Source organism: Schistocerca cancellata, chromosome 2, assembly GCF_023864275.1.
Source record: "Schistocerca cancellata isolate TAMUIC-IGC-003103 chromosome 2, iqSchCanc2.1, whole genome shotgun sequence".
NCBI classification, from domain to species: Eukaryota; Metazoa; Arthropoda; class Insecta; order Orthoptera; family Acrididae; genus Schistocerca; species Schistocerca cancellata.
The window spans coordinates 1,136,105,679-1,136,126,805 of record NC_064627.1 but is presented as its reverse complement, the minus strand read 5'-3'; positions in this window follow the sequence as shown (position 1 = coordinate 1,136,126,805).

Genomic DNA, 21,127 nt, shown 5'->3' with positions numbered 1-21,127 from the left:
CAAGGCCTAAGCAAGAAATTGAAGTACAAGGTTCTTCTGGAGGTTTCACGCAAAAATATTTTTAAATCTTCAATCTAAACAAGCTGAAGGCCTTAGCAATTTAATTTTAATGGAAGTTGGCTGGATGCCGCATTTTAAGTAAAAAGAAGAGTTTCAATTAAAAGGCAGAAGACCTTATGTTAAAACATTTCATGCAAAATTCGGCTGAAGGGCCCATACAAAAGCATAACAATCTTATGCCTTAAGGGCTAGACAAGAACATTAATTTCAGAGATAATAATACACGGCTGAAGGCCACATATTGAAAGGTGGCTACACTGAGTCACAGCGCCAGAGATTGTGCCAAAGAGTATTATTCAGCCGCCTCCACTGGCAGTGCTTGTTGAGATGTGGTAGTGGAGAGTGCTTGTCGAGAAGTCGTCGTGGAGAGTGCTTATTGAGAAGTGGGCACTAGGAGTTCTGATGTAGCCGTGACTAGTTGTGAGCATGTTGTATGCAGTTGTTTTGATGGGCTAGACAGCCGATGCTGTTCGATTGCGGATGTTGTAATGATCAGAGTGTATGTTTCGTCAATATATATGAAGGTAAATAAATTTTTTTATTTCAAATGTCCTAAATAACAATGCCTCTTGGTCACAGGTTCAGTCAACAAAGCATCTTGCTTGTGTTCATGTATTAGAGTGTAATTCTGGTTTCTATATGCAATTATAGTGTTACTGGTTTTTTTTAAATTACTTCAGTGTAAATGGTGCTTAAAATACCTTGTCTTATTGAGAAAGAACCGTGCCAGATGTGTACGTTGAATCACACTTCCACACACAGAACAGTTACATTTGTGCTTTATTGTTTCGTAGTTTTGTTTCGTAGCTTTTATAGTTGCTGGGGACTTAATTAATTAATTGTGTTAACGGAAGTTTTGTTTCATTCTTTGTTGTTATCCTATGCAGTCAGATTGCGTACTAATACTAGTCAGGGCCAACCGGTTACGAGACTGCGTAATCGGACGGTCAGCTACTAAAATTAAAAATATTTGCATTCTATTTAATTAAGCCCCCATGCAATATCAACAAATTATGTTTAACGGCTTAAGGCCTAGAAAAGAGTTTCGATTTAAAAGGTAGAAGGCCTTATCTTAAAACATCTCGTGTAAAATTCGGCTGAAGGCCCCATATAAAAGAAAAACAATCTCATGCCTTAAGGGCAAGACAAGAACATTAATTTAAGAGATACTGATACTCGACTGAAGGCCACATATCAACCTAATAACTAAAACCCAAACAGGGAAATTACTACGTAACACACAAGGAACGGCGCTCAGAAGTTTCCAAGGGTCGGCCTGAGATTGTAACACTAACGCCCGTTTAGGTGAGACAGGCAGCCTGTCCAACGACTTCTTAAGGGGCTCCGGAACGCCCTATACTTGCAATGTTAAAATAACGCTTATAAATTACATCTTTCCTCACAAAGTATTTGAGGTAGGAAGTTGAACTTTTTACAGATTATTTACTGGAATATGGGCTACAACTTAACACAGGGATTTTACAAAATTTTAGTTCAGTTATTAAAGATGATTTTTTTTTTCAATTGTAATGAAAATTCACAACATTTTTTTGCAATTTTTTATTTATATATCCAAAAATATACAGTTTTTTTTGGAAAAAGGCTGTGTTAAATTTTGCAGAAGGTACTGTGTAACATTTACTGAAAGTTTGAAACAAATATGTTTGGAAGATCCTTAGAAAACATTTAATTAGTATGAGAACATAAAAGTTTTGGGAATAGAGCGACAAAGATTGGATTAACTTTTTAGTGCATTCCAGGTCCATAGGATGGATTATCTTCATCCTCTGCAAACTCCTCCTCCAGCTTCCTCTTGTTCCTCCTCCTGTTTACTCTTGCTTGTATTTCTAGACTATTTACAGCCCTGTCTGCAGCCCGAAGGCGTTCCTTGTCTAAAGCAAGCATAGCTCGTACCATGTTAGAACCTATCTTCATTCCCATATTTCTAAATACCTTTGGCTTTCCAACATTTCTCCTTTTCTTAAAAGCCTTCAGAGGATTTCTAATAACTTTACTTTTACTCATTATTATACTTCAACAAAACAGAGACTCAAGAAACAGAATTAATTACGAATATTTTCGAGATAACGACAGAGTAAATAAACATGAAACAATCGACAATCACACCAGCGATATATATTGAACCATCACAGGTTAGCCACAACAGATACTTTATCTCACATCACTAAAATGTACGTGATGAACACGGACGTTAATAATAACACCATTTGACAGCAGTTTAACAGCGCCACAGTGGGTCACGCCCATGTAGAACACATTTCAAAAAAAATTTAAAAATAGTTGTAGTCTTCGGAATTGAATAAATTATATATCTATTAAGAGGTAATAGTCTGCAGATTCAGAAAACGCAAAAAAGTAAAAATTTTACTTTTCATGATTTTGATCCTTTCCGGAGCCCCTTAATCTGAAGGCAACCCAACCGACAGACAGCCGATGGCCAATCAATAAAATCAGTTCCGCTCCACGCAACCAGTAAAACGACCACAAGATCAATACAACGACACACAGAATATCGGCGTCCACAACGACCGAACTACACACTGCACTGGACAGTAACAACATGACGAGGGAAATGCACTGCCGAAAATTACGTCAACGACCAGGGCCGGTAACCGGAACGTCATCGACCACAGGGCAGAAGATACCGCTGGTCAACTTCAATAACAGGGAATAAATTAAGTCAAACTCCACAGGAAGACAGCTGGAATCTTAGCCGACTTGAATACACACACGCTGTTGCTTTGCGGGAATTTCCCAAAAAGCGACAACCAGGATCAAACGAAGAAATGTGAACAGTTGAGGCTCTATAATAGGTTAAATGAGGACTCAACTTTCATGTCCAAGATCGGTGGGCGACGAACTTCGTAGCACTCGCAAGCAGCACCTCACACTCCGACACCACGTGCACACCGCCAGCGGCCCCGGCCAGATTACGCGCGACGGAGACTTCCCTGCTGCTCCATGCCAACCGACCGATTGGTCACACACCGCCCAGCCAGAAACTATATACGCCACACCAAAGATAGTACAGCAGTACTAGTATCGATACAAGCTGCTGATGCCACTCACTTATCGCGATAACTGCAGGAGAAATAAAATCACAGGACTGCAACCAAGGCTTGACCCAAGACAATCATGACTCGAGCCAGCCATGGCTCAACCTCCCCCCCTCAAACTCAATGCCGGGGGGGGACTCAACCCCCGGGCCCCCTGAACTTAACTTGGCTAAAGCCGTCGGCACACGGACCGTGCTGTCGAACGTTAACGTTGAGCGTGCCAAGTTCAACGTGCTGCTGAACGCTCAGGAGCGATGCGATGCATACGGTACGTGGGCCCCAACGTGGTATACGCGATCGCAACGCACTCCAGCGGCAGTTGGGGGATGCTTCTAGTTCGTAAATCACACTGTTTACTCAACGGGTGAGCGTAAAATTCCCACGCTAGCTCTATTACAACGTACATTTCCTCCATCGTCCAAGCAAAGGAAAGTACCATGTCCAATCAATAAGGTCACAGGCTTATAAAAGTTCCATAACAAACAGCGCATTACAAATTTGGAATACTTCTCCACATCTGATAAACATAATTTCATCATTCCCACATTTTAGTAAAACCCCAAGGTCAGTCTTAATCACTGTTCCTACCCAGTAGCAGAATGTTTGCAACAAGTAAATTACGAAGCGTAAAAGAAAAAGGAGCAAAATATCCTTATGCAAGTAGCGCAAGCTGTCCTATAGATTAAGCCAATCGAACAAACTTACCCCTCAAAAAAAGGTAAACTTACATTTACATAACATAAAATATTATAGTATATATTTATATTAAACTAATAATTAAGTATCAGAACCTAATAAAAACGCGAATGTCAGGGAAAAAAATTGGTAGTCTCACGACGCGAACCACCGCTCCGTTTAATAACTGCATTTAGTACAGCGACGCTACTCATTACGCTAAACCAACATCAGACACTGTATAGTATATCATATTGCTTTACGCTGTGCTGAAAACCTTAATCGTAGATATGTTACTAATTGAAATTTAATTATAACAAATTGTACGAAGGACAATACGTTTTGTGTGGATCTTCAGTGTGTCGCTGCCTTCAAATAGCCTACTCTCATAATACACAAGTTATTACAATAATTCTTTTGCCACGAATATGATGTTTCTCATTATTTTATTGGAACGAATCACACAGTTAACAACGGGTTTTCCAGTGATTCTCAATTTTCTGGTGCTCAGAAACGGCATATATATACATATACGCTTGAAAATGAATGCCAATATGGCGCCTCACAACTCTGTACTGGAGGGAGACGGCGTGCTTGTGACGTGGGTGGCGTTGTGCCATCTCATTGGTCAACGCTCAGACGCACGCTCAGAAAATCTGACATGCCAGATATTGCTCTGCACGTTCGGAAAGACTCCCGAAAGTGCTATTCCACGCTATGACGTCAGAAACTCGGCACGCTCAACGCTCTACGTTCGGATGCACGGTCCGTGTGCCGACGGCTTAAGGTGAACCCAATACTGCTTACCAGACCAGTTATCCTTCACCAACAGATTTACTGGGCCTAAAATACGCATGATGGTACAAGGCCCCAGAAAACGAGGAGTAAATTTACTCAGATTCCCCGACACGCACCTGCCTACTTGGGAAATTACGGACGTAGACCTGATCTCCTAGCCTCCCCCTAAAGGTTCCCCAATTACGATTGTAACGCACAGCTTGTTTATTATGGTCCGTGAGCATATTACGTCTGGCATGGTTCCAGTTTTCCTTGATGACTTGAGGACTAACATCCGCCGGAATTAGATCTTGAATTGCCCACAAGTTCGAAAGAGGGGAATTAACCGGACAGGAAAGGATGAAGGAAGCGGGCGTAGCTCTCAAAGCTTCATGACTGGCGGTATTAAAGGCAAAATTAAGCCAAGGAAGACTAGAGTCCCATTTACTAGGCGTTTTTTGATGATTAATAATCAATGCGGATTTAAGATTTCGGTAAACTCTCTCTGCAAAGGAAGATATATCAGCCACGCCAAAGATAGTACAGCAGTACAAGTATCGATACACGCTGCTGCTGCCACTTACGGAAAAGACAGCAACATTATCGCGATAACCGCAGGAGAAATAAAACCACAGAACTGCAACCGAGGTTTAACCCAAGACAAGCATGACTCGAGCCAGCCACGGCTCAATAAGTGTGCATTTACCATCAAGCAAATTCTTCTCGACGGAACTATGGCATCCCCAGTGTTGCAAATGTAATAGTGGATATAAATGTCAATTGGTAGACTGCTGTTACATGGTCACAGTCTCATATCAAACATAAGCATAGGGTTCACTTACGATTTAATTATTGGCAGTTTGCGCAGGCTCCTCACTGCTCAATTGATAATCTGGTTTGTGTTGCGATATGATGGCCAGTATGGCTCTTTTGAAATTTGATTACATCGACAAGATTTTTAGGTTTGATGTAGTTCAAAGTCCAAGACGTGTCTTGGTTACAGTACATTCACTCATAAATGTATGCAATTTAAATTTTGTTGTATTTTTGCGCGTTTACTTGGGTTTCATTTGTATGAGCACATTTCGAGAGGGTTGCTGGTCAGGAAGCAGCCCACGAGCCTCTTGTTACGTGTTTGGTGTAGAACTATGTTAAATGTCGCTTTCAGTAACATGCAATTTCTTTAGTCATATGACACATTGATTATGTACCTGTCTTCTATTTCGTGTAAATTTGCATTACAGGGCTATTACAAATGATTGAAGCGATTTCATAAATTCACTGTAGCTCCATTCATTGACATATGGTCACGACACACTACAGATAAGTAGAAAAACTCATAAAGTTTTGTTCGGCTGAAGCCGCACTTCAGGTTTCTGCCGCCAGAGCGCTCGAGAGCGCAGTGAGACAAAATGGCGACAGGAACCGAGAAAGCGTACGTCGTGCTTGAAATGCACTCACATCAGTCAGTCATAACAGTGCAACGACACTTCAGGACGAAGTTCAACAAAGATCCACCAACTGCTATCTCCATTCGGCGATGTTATGCACAGTTTAAAGCTTCTGGATGCCTCTGTAAGGGGAAATCAACGGGTCGGCCTGCAGTGAGCGAAGAAACAGTTGAACGCGTGCGGCCAAGTTTCACGCGTAGCCCGCGGAAGTCGACGAATAAAGCAAGCAGCGAGCAAAATGTAACACAGCCGACGGTTTGGAAAATCTTACGGAAAAAGCTGAAGCAGAAGCCTTACCGTTTACAATTGCTACAAGTCCTGACACCAGATGACAAAGTCAAACGCTTTGAATTTTCGGCGCGGTTGCAACAGCTCATGGAAGAGGATGCGTTCAGTGCGAAACTTGTTTTCGATGATGAAGCAACATTTTTTCTTAATGGTGAAGTGAACAGACACAATGTGCGAATCTGGGTGGTAGAGAATCCTCACGCATTCGTGCAGCAAATTCGCAATTCACCAAAAGTTAACGTGTTTTGTGCAATCTCACGGTTTAAAGTTTATGGCCACTTTTTCTTCTGCGAAAAAAACGTTACAGGATACGTGTATCTGGACATGCTGGAAAATTGGCTCATGCCACAACTGGAGACCGACAGCGCCGGCTTCATCTTTCAACAGGATGGTGCTCCACCGCACTTCCATCATGATGTTCGGCATTTCTTAAACAGGAGATTGGAAAACCGATGGATCTGTCGTGGTGGAGATCATGATCAGCAATTCATGTCATGGCCTCCACGCTCTCCCGACTTAAACCCATGTGATTTCTTTCTGTGGGGTTATGTGAAAGATTCAGTGTTTAAACCCCCTCTACCAAGAAACGTGCCAGAACCGCCAGGTCGCATCAACGATGCTTTCGAACTCATTGATGGGGACATGCTGCGCCGAGTGTGGGAGGAACTTGATTATCTGCTTGATGTCTGCCGAATCACTAAAGGGGCACCTATCGAACGTTTGTGAATGCTTAAAAAAACTTTTTAAGTTTTTGTATGTGTGTGCAAAGCATTGTGAAAATATCTCAAATAATAAAGTTATTGTAGAGCTGTGAAATCGCTTCAATCATTTGTAATAACCCTGTACATTACCTTGAGTTCCACTACATACGACTCGTGGCATTGCCAGTGTTTTTGTTGTAATAGTGTATGTATTCCCAACATACAGACTACTGTTACTCGTTAACAGTTTACATCTGTTGGAAAAATTACAATTGCTTACGTTTTAATTATGAGCATGGTGTGTGTTCTCCTCACTGGTCAATTAACAATGTGGCTTGACTCTGACACGATTTGAATGAATGGAAATTTTCTAACTGCTGGCATCTAATGGCTTTTGGTTTTAATGTCATCGAAAGACATACGTGTCGACTAGTTACAATGCACTTATTCATAACTATATATTTAATATTTCAACTTTTTCTTGGTGATCACTTAGGTTTAACACACAAGAGTACTTTTTGAGCGGTGTACTACTCATTAGGCTGTTCTGGTTTTTCGTGTATATATATATATACAGGGTGGTTCATTGATAGTGACCGGGTCAAATATCTCTCGAAACAAGCATCAAACCAAAAGCTACAAAGAACGAAACTTGTCTAGCTTGAAGGGGGAAACCAGATGGCGCTATGGTTGGCCCGCTAGATGGCACTGCCATAGGTCAAACGGATATCAACCGCGTTTTTTTTTGTTTTTTTTTAATAGGAACCCCCATTTCTTATTATATGTTCGTGTAGTACGTAAAGAAATATGAATGTTTTGGTTGGGCCACTTTTTCGCTTTGTGATAGATGCCGATGTAATAGTCACAAACGAATAAGTACGTGGTATCACGTAACATTCTGCCAGTGCGGACGGTATTTGCTTCATCATACATTACCCGTGTTAAAATGGACCGTTTGCCAATTGCGGAAAAGGTCGATATCGTGTTGATGTATGGCTGTTGTGATCAAAATGCCCAACGGCGTGTGCTATGTATGCTGCTCGGTATCCTGGACGACATCATCCAAGTGTCCCGACCGTTCGCCGGATAGTTACGTTATTTAAGGAAACAGGAAGCGTTCAGCCACATGCGAAACGTCAACCACGACCCGCAACAAATGATTATGCCCAAGAAGGTGTTTTAGCTGCTGTCGCGGCTGATCTGCACACCAGTAGGAGAGAAATTGCGCGAGATCGGGAATCTCAAAAACATCGGTGTTGAGAATGCTACATCAACATCAATTGCACCCGTATCATATTTCTATGCACCAGAAATTGCATGCCGACGCTTTCCAACATCGTGTACAGCTCTGCCACTGTGCAAAAGAGAAATTACGGGACGATGACAGATTTTTTGCACGCGTTCTGTTTAGCGAGGAAGCGTCATTCACCAACAGCAGTAACGTAAACCGGCATAATATGCACTATTGGGCAACGGACAATCCACGATGGCTGCGACAAGTGCAACATCAGCGACCTTGGCGGGTTAATGTATGGTGCGGCATTATGGGAGGAAGGATAATTAGCCTCCATTTTATCGATGGCAATCTAAATGGTGCAATGTATGCTGATTTCCTACGAAATGTTCTACCGATGTTATTACAAGATGTTTCACTGCATGACAGAATGGCGATGTACTTTCAACATGATGGATGTCTGGCACATAGCTCGCGTGTGGTTGAAGCGGTATTGAATAGCATATTTCATGACAGGTGGATTTGACGTCGAAGCACCATACCGTAGCCCGCACGTTCACCGGATCTGACGTCCCCGGATTTCTTTCTGTGGAGAAAGTTGAAGGATATTTGCTATCGTGATCCACCGACAACGTCTGACAACATGCGTCAGCGCATTGTCAATGCATGGTGCGAACATTACGGAAGGCGAACTACTCGCTGTTGAAAGGAATGTCGTTACACGTATTGCCAAATGCAATGAGGTTGACGGACATCATTTTGAGCATTTGTTCCATCAATGTGGTATTTACAGATAATCACGCTGTAACAGCATCCCTTCTCAGAAATGATAAGTTCACAAAGGTACATGTATCAGTTTGGAACAACCGAAATAAAATGTTCAAGCGTACCAACGTTCTGTATTTTAATTTAAAAACCTACCTGTTACCAACTGTTCGTCTAAAATTGTAAGCCATATGTTTGTGACTATTACAGCGCCATTCATCATAAAGCGAAAAAAGTGGTCCAACTAAAACATTCATATTTCTGTAGGTACTAACGAATATGTAATAAAAATGGGGGTTCCTATTGAAAAAAACGCAGTTGATATCCGTTTGACCTATGGCACCGCCATCTAGCGGGCCAACCATACCGCCATCTGGTTTCCCCCTTCAAGCTAGACAAGTTTCGTTTTTGTAGTTTTTTCGTTTGACGCTTATTTCGTGAGATATTTGGCCTGGTCACGATCACTGGACCACCCTGTATATATTGTTGAGTCATCCTTCATGGTACACTGCTTCCGTGTGGGCTACTTAGTATTCCTGTGTATGATTGTTTCATGACAGTACACTATATTTGATGCATTCGCATATGTATGTTTGCATCATGAACAGTTTCCTTTGGGCGTGTTTCAGACGTTCTATATATGTAGGTCCTACATTCGGTTTATCCAACGTCTTGTAAATTCATTTTATAGATATGACATAGTGTATGCCCTTCATCTGTGTACAACTAAGCATTTTAAACTTTGACACGACATATAGCTCATGGTCCTTCTTTTTACTTATTTGTGAGGAATTGTTTCCTTCCATTCATCACCTTTTAGAGTTATTTTGTCTTACGGTATGTTATTTCAGGGTTGTGCAGATAATGTGTGTCCGACTGTCCAATAAAAATCATGAATAGGATTTAAAGAAGTTTTGATAGATAGTATAATTGTACAATGTATTGAGTGGAAATTCGTGATGGTATATTTTAGATATGTGACAATGGATGTGTCTGTTCTTTCTGTCAAATGTTCGGTGTAAATTCATTTGTAGAGTCTTGCCATTGTTTCTCATTCTGTTTTAATCTGTTTCTATGTAACTTGACTGACAAGTTGATAATGCTGTCTTTAATGTTTTATGCATACAGGCCTGAAGATGACGCACTGAAGCGTTGAAACTGGTAGCGACAAAATAAAATAAAATCATAAAGACGACTGTAGGTGTTTTTATTTGTACTGTATTTGGTACAAAGAGGGAAGGTGAATCCAGAAAGGGAAAGAGGTACAGCGACAGCTTGGAAGGAACTGTGTAAGGGGATTACTATAGTCATCAGAACTCATTCATAAACATAGCCCAATTATCTTCTGCTTACTTGTGTCCACAATCATGCAGTATTTGAGAAATGACAAAATTTTCAGCTGCACTGTTAACTGTATTTATCCACAAATGGCTACCGTGTAGTTCTCACTACCACCTGTGTCAATACATAATCGTTCCTTTTAGGAGGGCGCTGTCCTCATGTTAACCATGTTGAAAGTTAAGTGTTTGTTTCTGAGTTTATCACGACAAAAGACCCGCCATGGAAACTGACTGGTTAGTCAAATTACGCGCTTGTTCAAAATGGGTCAAATGGCTCTGAGCACTATGGGACTTAACATCTGAGGTCATCAGTCCCCTAGAAATTAGAACTACTTAAACCTAACTAACCTAAGGACATCACACATATCTATGCCCAAGGCAGGATTCTAACCTGCGACCGTAGCAGCAGCGCGGTTCCAAACTGAAACGCCTAGAACCGCTCTGCCGCAGCGCCCGGCACGCGTTTTTCATAACGTGAAGCAAGCAAGTTATGTGGGACTATCACCAACAAAACCTATAATTAGCTGTGCTTGAATCCTTGCGGAAATTGACCTTAATGTATGCAAATGTGCCATCTTGGATCCCATGATACAGTGAACGAGAATAACAGCGCAATAACAGACGTGGAAGAGGTCGAAAGACCTAGTAGCTTCAGCATAAATGAATTCTGATATAAAATACGCGAGCGCTATTAACTCGTTATCACCTTTGCATATGTCATATGTTTGAAACTAATGCTTGACCACTACGCACAACCGAAACTCGTCACGTTGACGTAACACCCTAAAAATGCTGTTAGTTGTACCGTACTTATTATTTAAGGGTCGCCTAATCATGGGTAATTTGTAGGAAATTAAGGATCTCAAAGTGTAAGTAAAGATTGGTAATGCAACTTTTTTATTTGCTCTAGTCAAGTGAATAAGTGGAACAAACATATTAGAGTAATGTCCGCAAACGTGAATTAAACAAAACTAGAATGACATCACGTACTATAATTATAAAGCTGCGGGAAGAGACTCTGAGCACTATGGGACTCAACATCTTAGGTCATAAGTCCCCTAGAACTTAGAACTACTTAAACCTAACTAACCTAAGGACATCACACACACCCATGCCCGAGGCAGGATTCGAACCTGCGACCGTAGCAGTCCCGCGGTTCCGGACTGCAGCGCTAAAGCCGCTAGACCACCGCGGCCTTGTGGGAAGAAAAATGGGTAAGACCCTCGTCTGGACGGCTCATAAGTTGAAGATGAACGAGCCAGCAGTTACTAAATACAAAAAAACTGACCACGCCATATAAAAATGCATATTAAGATTCACAAGGTCGATACTCGTCCCAAAAGGGTCTCCTGAATGGTTAGCATTGTTTGTGCCACGTGTGTTTGCAGGGCCGATAGGTTGGATTGAATAGTCCGTAAAGTGGAGGGCAAGCAATGAAATTTCTCGTGTTGTCATGGTGGCAACCACAGGCGACTGCTTTTGAAATGCAGACCGCAAGCCTGGTCCTCCAGTACCCACAGGGGAATACTGTGGCGGCAGGCGGTGCCCCGCCTGTTGCATTTGATTAGCGCCAGGAACTGACCATAATAACAGTTCGGGAGACAGGACTTTTCTGCGAAAACTGGGCGCGTAGCAGGAGGTTGTCATTCTCTACTACTGAGAGACAGTGAAAGCTTTCTGCTGACCAAACGGTACAATGCCATACACGCCAGACTCCACTCCCAGCAAAAGTTCCGAAGTCCATACAATAAATTATCAAGTAATCGTAACAGAGCTGAAACAAAAATCATGAAACGATAACTGACAGTCACGTCACGAAGCTGATCTGTATACAATGACATAGCACTTCATGTAAAACTTAATATCGAATTCATGTCATACTGCATTCTTAATTTCTATTGCACTGTTTTAATTTCCACTGATCCCTTTCAGCAATGTTTCTCCCTTTATTTTCTGCCCGTATATTATTTCACTAAATCATTTACCGGAGTAGTGCAGAGCGGCCAACCACATTGGACGAGGCGCCGCTTCACCCTGTGGCTCTGAGATGCCTCAGCGGTGTTGCAGCCGTCCGCGGGCTGCGCTTCTATGCATAGTCCACAGCACACAGATCCTTTGACATACGACTGCTCCCATGGAGGTAAGAATAGAAGGAGACGCCGTGACGTCACAGCTGTGAAGCTATGTGAAGCCGAGGGTAGCCATCTCACTCCGACCAAAACATTGCTGCTGTAAGCTTGTGTGCATAGGCTTGCCGCTCGCTTTTGGAAGGATTTTGCGCCATTATGGTGACCTGTGTGGTGTTCGGATGTACGAATCGTTCTGATTCTGATGCGAAATCGTAGGGAATAACACTTCATGTGTAAGTTGTCTCGTTAAGTGTGATTTTACAACTTCATTGTGAATGAACGTGTGCTACATCGGTACTTGTACTATAGCGTGTTTTTCTCCTGTATGATTTTAGATATCCTATAAATGAAAGTCGGAAAGCTCTGTGCGAGAATGCCGTGAGAAGGAATAATTGGCGTGCGTCTAAATGGAGCACTATATGTTCTCAGCATTTCCGAGAAGAGGACATAGACCGAACTTCCCTTTCAACAGTAAGGCTGCGTGAAAATGCTGTGCCATCAGTTTTCCCTACACACCCAAAACATTTGCAAAAGGTATGTTAATTCAAAGAATTAAATTCTTAGTTTTCAAGTTCACGTTTCAGTATAATACGTACGTATCGTCGATAATCGAAGTGTTGAGTAACTCACTTTGTCTTCATCATATACCAAATTAAAAGCTAACACTACATTAACTGGCGTAAAGTATAGGCCTAAACAGGACACTGTGTAGATTTGCCATTATATGTACCGTATTTCAGTAAATATTGGTGGTAATGAACAGTGTTTCCCAGTAGCGTAACGTAACTGAAATGTCCCAGTACGTATTACAAACTAGATGTATTTATGGCGCTTTGGAGGGAGGGTATAGCTAACTTAGTTTTCAGTTTCTATTATTTACTTTGTGATACACGTTTATTGCTGAATTAACAAAATTGTATCGTTTACATTGAAGGCTAGCTATTCGTAATATTACATTAAAAACTATTTTTAATCAGAAGAAACGCGGAATTTCGCCTTTACGAGATTTTATTTTACACAAAAACTTTGAAACAACAAATCTAATGACGTTACATGCGTATATGGTACAATTAGCGACTGCAATACACGCAGCGCTATAGCACACTGGCAATGTTTTCGCCAGAGTGTCATGGCAGCGAGCCACGCCCCCATGGCTTCAAAACGTAGTACGGCTGGGATACGTAGCGCTATCTCCCCTTATTCTTACCTCCATGACTGCTCCAGCCGTGCGGTGACGTCACGGCTCCCTTGGGCCGAGACTGTTGTAGCACAGACTCAGTCGCGACACTTCGCCTCTCTTTTGTTGCCTACCGCGCCAGCAGCGCGCCAAGCGGTCAGTGCATAAAACTGTTTGAGCTCGGCGCCATCGTGAAAGCGAATAGTAGTTGTTTATTTTGGTTCGTACAACGGTTTTTTGCAAACCGGAGCGTCTGTAGCGCAATAAATTGCAGCAACAATAAGAAGAAGATACCACATCTGTCTTTTTTAGGTCTCATAAGGACCCTGAGAAGTACAGGGTTATTACAAATGATTGAAGCGATTTCACAGCTCTACAATAACTTTATTATTTGAGATATTTTCACAATGCTTTGCACACACATACAAAAACTTAAAAAGTTTTTTTAGGCATTCACAAATGTTCCATATCTGCCCCTTTAGTGATTCGGCAGACATCAAGCCGATAATCAAGTTCCTCCCACACTCGGCGCAGCATGTCCCCATCAATGAGTTCGAAAACATCATTGATGCGAGCTCGCAGTTCTGGCACGTTTCTTGGTAGAGGAGGTTTAAACACTGAATCTTTCACATAAACCCACAGAAAGAAATCGCATGGGGTTAAGCCGGGGAGCGTGGAGGCCATGTCATGAATTGCTGATCGTGATCTCCACCACGATCGATCCATCGGTTTTCCAATCTCCTGTTTAAGAAATGCCGAACATCATGATGGAAGTGCGGTGGAGCACCATCCTGTTGAAAGATGAAGTCGGCGTTGTCGGTCTCTGCGCATACCATCGCCGAATGGAGTTAGCAGTTGGTGGATCTTTGTTGAACTTCGTCCTGAAATGTCGTTGCACTGTTATGACTGACTGATGTGAGTGCATTTCAAGCACGACGTACGCTTTCTCGGTTCCTGTCGCCATTTTGTCTCACTGCGCTCTCGAGCGCTCTGGCGGCGGAAACCTGAAGTGCGGCTTCAGCCGAACAAAACTTTTGAGTTTTTCTAAGTATCTGCAGTGTGTCGTGACCATATGTCAATGAATGGAGCTGCAGTGAATTTATGAAATCGCTTCAATCATTTGTAATAGCCCTGTATGTACCCTCATGTTACTAAACTGTATCGTCGGAATTCTACATCTACATCTACATGGATACTCTGCAAATCACATTTAAGTGCCTGGCAGAGGGTTCATCGAACCACCTTCACAATTCTCTATTATTCCAATCTCGTATAGCGCGCGGAAAGAATGAACACCTATAACTTTCCTTACGGGGTCTGATTTCCCTTATTTTATCGTGGTGACTGTTCCTCCCTATGTAGGTCAGTGTCAACAAAATGATTTCGCATTCGGAGGAAAAAGTTGGTGATTGGAATTTCGCGAGTAGATTCCGTCGCAACGAAAGACGCCTTTCTTTTAACGATTTCCAGCCCATATCCTGTATCATTTCTGTGACACTCTCTCCCATATTTCGCGATAATACAAAATGTGCTGACTTTCTTTGAACTTTTTCGATGTACTCCGTCAGTCCTATCTGGTAAGGATCCCATACCGCGCAGCAGTATTCTAAAAGAGAACGGACAAGCGTAGTGTAGGCAGTCTCCTTAGTAGGTCTGTTACATTTTCTAAGTGTCCTCCCAATAAAACGCAGTCTTTGGTTAGCCTTCCCCACGACATTTTCTATGTGTTCCTTCCAATTTAAGTTGTTCGTAATTGTAATACCTAGGTATTTAGTTGAATCTACGGCTTTTAGATTAGACTGATTTATCGTGTAACCGAAGTTTAACGAGTTCCTTTTAGCACTCATTTGGATGACCTCACACTTTTCGTTATTCAGGATCAACTGCCACTTTTCGCACCATTCAGATATTTTTTCTAAATCGTTTTGCAATTTGTTTTGATCTTCTGATGACTTTATTAGCCGATAAACGACAGCGTCATTTGCAAACAACCGAAGACGGCTGCTCAGATTGTCTCTCAGATTGTTTGTATAGAGCCGGCCGGAGTGGCCGAGCGGTTAAAGGCGCTACAGTCTGAAACCGCACGACCGCTACGGTCGCAGGTTCGAATCCTGCCTCGGGCATGGGTGTGTGTGATGTCCTTAGGTTAGGTTTAAGTAGTTCTAAGTTCTAGGGGACTTATGACCACAGCAGTTGAGTCCCATAGTGCTCAGAGCCATTGAATCGTTTGTATAGATAAGGAACAGCAAAGGGCCTATAACACTACCTTGGGGAACGCCAGAAATCACTTCATTTTAGTCAATGACTTTCCGTCCATTACTACGAACTGTGACCTCTCTGACAGGTAATCACAAATCCAGTCACATAAATGTGACGATATTCCATAAGCACGCAATTTCACTACTAGCTGCTTGTGTGGTACAGTGTCAAAAGCCTTCCGGAAATCCAGAAATACGGAATCGATCTGAGATCCCTTGTCAATAGCACTCAACACTTCATGTGAGTAAAGAGCCAGTTGTGTTTCACAGGAACGATGTTTTCTAAACCCCTTGTTGACTGTGTGTCAACAGACAGTTTTCTTCGGGGTAATTCATAATGTTCGAACACAATATATGTTCTAAAATCCTGCTACATACCGACGTTAACGATATGGGCCTGTAATTTAGTGGATTACTCATATTACCTTTCTTGAATAATGGTGTGACCTGTGTAACTTTCCAGTCTTTGGGTATGGATCTTTCGTCGAACAAACGATTGTATATGATTGTTCAGCATGGAGCTAATGCGTCAGCATACTCCGGAAGGAACCTAATTGTTATACAGTCCTGACCAGAAGGCTTGCTTTGATTAAGTGATTCAAGTTGCTTCACGTTACTCACGATGGCAGCTGTTCTTGACTCGAATTCTGGAATATTTGCTTCGTCTTTTTTTGTGAAGGCATTTCGGAAGACTGTGTTTAGTAACTCTCCTTTGGCAGCACTATCTTTGATAGTATCTCCATTGCTATCGCGCAGAGAAGGCATTGATTGTTTCTTGCCGCTAACATACTTCCCATACGACCAGAATCTCTTTGGATTTTCTGCCAGGTTTCGAGACAACGTTTCGTTGTGGAAACTGTTATAAGCTTCTCGCATTGGAGTCCGCGCTAAATTTCGAGCTTCTATAAAAGATCGAAATATTGGGGATTTTGCGTCTGTTTAAATTTGGCATGTTTGTTTCGTTGTTTCTGCAACAGTGTTCAAACCCGTTTTGTGTGCCAAGGAGGATCAGCTCCGTCGTTTATTAATTTATTTGGTATAAATCTCTCAATTGCTGCCGATCTATTTCTTTGAATTTAAGCCACATCTGGTCTACACTTATGTTATTAATTTGGAATGAGTGGAGACTGTATCTCAGGAAGGCGTCAAGTGAATTTTTATCTGCTTTTTTGAATAGGTATATTTTTCGCTTATTTTTCGGGGATTTGGGGATTACAATAGTCAATCTCGCTATGACAACCCTGTGTTCACTAATCCCTGAATCGGTTTTGATGCTCGTTATTAACTCAGGATTATTTGTTGCTAAGAGGTCAAGTGTGTTTTCACAATCTTTAACTATTCGCGTGGGCTCATGAACTAACTGCTCGAAATAAATTTCAGAGAATGCATTTAGCACAATTTCAGATGCTCTTTTATGTGGTTCTTGTATCTACGTTTCTCCTGCGTTCAGCCTGCTCCCTTTGTGACTGAAGCCCTTCTTGTGTTTTCCCGAGACCCTCTAACCTAAAAAACTTCGCAGTCCACGCCACACAGCCCCTGCGGCCCGTGTAACCGCCTCCTGCGTATAGTGGACACCTGACCTATTCAGCGGAACCCAAAACCCAACCACCGTTTGGCGCAAGTCGCGGAATCTGCAGCCTACACTGTCGCAGAACCGTCTGAGCCTCCGATTCAGACCCTCCACTCGGGTCTGTACCAGAGGTCCGCAATCGGTCCTGTCGACTGTGCTGCAAATGGTCCGCTCTGCTTTCATCTTGCAAGCAAGACTGGCAGCCTTTACCACGTCTCTTAGCCGCTCGAAACTAGAGAGAATCTCTCCTGATCCAAAGTGACACACATCATTGGTACCGACGTGAACAACCACCTGCAGTTGACTGCACCCTGTGCTCTTCATGGCATCTGGGAGGACCCTTTCCACATCTGTAATGATTCCACCCGGTATTTACATGGTGCGTACATTGGTTTTCTTACTCTCCTTGTCAGCCAAGTCCGTAAGGAACCCCATAACGCGCCCAACGTAGGAGCTTCCAATTACCAATAATCCCACCCTCTGCGACTGCTCGGATCTTGCAGGTTGAGTGGTTTCCTCTGAAACAGGACAGGCGACAGCATCTGGCTCACCGTGTCAGCCACAGACAGCACCTGGAACCTGTTTGTCTGACAAACCGGGGAGGCCTTACGTGCGGCCGCCTGGGAAGTCTTTCGCCACCAGCTTCGCCCCAGATCGACCCCCCCCTCGACCACAGGTGAGGGGTCAGCCTCAGTGCGAGCAGTAACTGGGTTGGCCACCGTTGAGGACCGATCGGAGGACTCTGACGTGCTGGACGTCCGTTGGACCCCCACGGCCGGCCCACAACTGTGGTGCCTTCCCACTGCAGCCTCAAGCTGTGTAACCGAAGCCATCACAGCCTGAAGCTGAGAGCGAAGTGTCACCAACTCGGCTCGCATCCGCACACAACAATCGCAGTCCTTGTCCATACTAAAGACTGTGGAAAACTAAACTATGCAGATAAACGGACTATCGGCACGTGCTGCGCAACTCTACTGTAGACCCTGACGAAAACGCACGAATTGTGTCTAGTAATATGCAGATGTTCAAAAACCTAACTACCGAAGCACTCAGGTGTAACTAAATAATTTACCACTAATAAGAAACTTGTAATATGTCACAATTCGCTTGCAAATACATGTGTGTTAACGATCGATGTTTCGTTTTAGAAGCAGAAAATGGCTAGTGAATAGCAAACGAGAAGATTTTATGGAAAAAGATCCTGTTTACCGTCATTTCGAGCAAAACCAGTTCGTGAATGCAGACAATAATAAACGCGTGTGGAATGCAGTACCCTCACTGTTTGACAACCTAATAAGCCATCTCTACCGACGGTAAAGGGGAAACGGTCACAAAGGTTCGACAATCGGCCTAAAGCTGTAAATCACTCCTAGCTAGTCCAGCTCTCCATATATCAGTGCCCGATTCATCTGAATCGTCAACACAAACCTCCTTGGACGATGGAGTGGTTACATTAGGTATAGTTATTCGTGTACTGCAAAAGCGTGTGAAATTTCAGAATGTGGGTAGATCGCTAGTCTCCGTGCAAAACTATTACGGGACAAGGAAGGTGTCTACCATTTAAAGTACAGACAGCGCAGAAAACGTATCAGAAAGATCAAGTGAGGAAGGACAAACAAATTTTGAAGACTATGGGATACCGATATTTAAAAAGAGATCCCCTTGACTTATTAAGCCAGATTAGCATGCCATTGAAGGAAAACGTGCTGCAAGCGGAAAGTCGAAAATAAACTGTTTGCTCGAAATTTATTATATTACAGCACTCAGTCATATAGGTTTTGTCAGAATGTTGTATGTTTCCATCAGTGCGTACATTAGTGGCACGTCGAAGGCAAACAAATAAAATGTAGGATAAGTGGCAATATCTGCCGCCTTTTATAGCAGGAGGCACACCATTTCTCCGATATTGGTAAACTAGTGATTATGTCACTGGATGAAATTTCTCTAATGGCAAATTTAACATACGACAACACTTCTGACAGTGTTATTGGCTTCGAGGACTTGGAGTTCACACGCACAGCATATTTCTCCCACCATTTGACAGTTGCTTGTCCCCCTTAGAATAACATAAAGCTGAAGGGCGTACCTGTGGCAACAGGCGACAATGACTAAAACACAGTAGGCCGACGGAACGACAAATGTGATGTCGATCCCTTTTGCACGTAGAGGTGCATGTCTGTGCTTCTTACGTGTGAATCTGTCTGTTTATATTCCTCTGATATTAACGTAGTAAGCTACAGTTCTGTTCAACGTCACAGGTGTTTCTTCACGAATGTTTTGTAGCTTGCCATTGGATTCACGATTTTTATCCCTACTTGCGCTTATTTTAGAATTATTTTTAGAAACACTGATATCTTCTGATATTACACAAACAGACGTAAAATAATTCAATATTTCGTAAATCACGTAAGAAAGCGATGCAAGACAAACATTGTGCTCAGGACGTATCTGACGCTCTCCTTCCCCACCTCTTCGAGCGCTAGTGTCGCTCCAACAGGCAAACGGAACAGTTTTTTTACGGCAGTGAGCGTCGCGACTATTGTTAGACTGTGGTTATGGTCCAGTGCGGTCGCCCCGGGGCGGGCCTCTGAGCTCTACTGTCATTCATAGGTTAGACTTATACAATAGTTTTCATATTTGTCCACTTTCTGCTTTCTGCGGCCTATTTCAGACCTTTCACCTCACATTTTATCCAATTTGCACACTGAATTTCCGTATGAGATACTCTTGCTTCATTCACTTTCCGATTCAGTTTCTATTTATCAACTTTTCACTGGTAGTGCGCTGATTACATGAGTGATTTTGGGAGCATGTAGCAACGTGCGGTATACAACTCCCTGTACCTAAACTGCCATTCAATTCTTGTAGTCGTTTTCTCCCATTCAGTACATCTGGTCCTGGCCAGAGAAACTCATTTCGCTCGGATGAACACAGGAGGAGATTTCACACGCTTTGAAAGGGCTACCGGTCACTCAGGAGGCAGCTGCTGCGGTAGCAGACCTCACAGACTGTCAGGCAAGCCTCTCAGGGATTATCCTCCTGGCTCAGTCTCCGCAGACAAAGAGCAGCGCAACGGAAGACTGCTGTCTTCTGTAGCAGAAAAGGAAACCACCGTTGAAAGGAGTGAGAGCTCTGCTTGTTAGTAACCTTCGAATAGAATCAGCAGCTGTCCACTTGACGTTGTTCAGTTACATGTGGTCTCCAGACATGTTTCTTGAAGCAAATGAAATAGCCACTCGTGAGTCTGGAAACGTCCAAACTTTGCCCTTCCACAGAGAACCCTGTACGAAGTCCAACATAGTTTGCAGAATTTCCGACGTGGAAAAGAAGCGACATTCGTTTCTCATTTCCTTATATGTATATCTCATTGGCGACTACATCTTTCTGGTGGCAGACAGGCAACGGACTTCCAGAGAGGTATTCGTACTCGGAATGGTATGAGTTTCCTGGCTCGAGCTTCTACTTTGGTAACGCCACTTTGGATTCCGCGCTCGTACGTGTTTTTTGACTTGGGCCCGCAGCACCCGCAGCGAGTAATCAGGAGGATGGTGAGATCAGCAATTCGCAGTGACATCCCATCGGCCCCGCCCGGCAATAGCTAGCAGCAGACACTGTTCGGCGCATC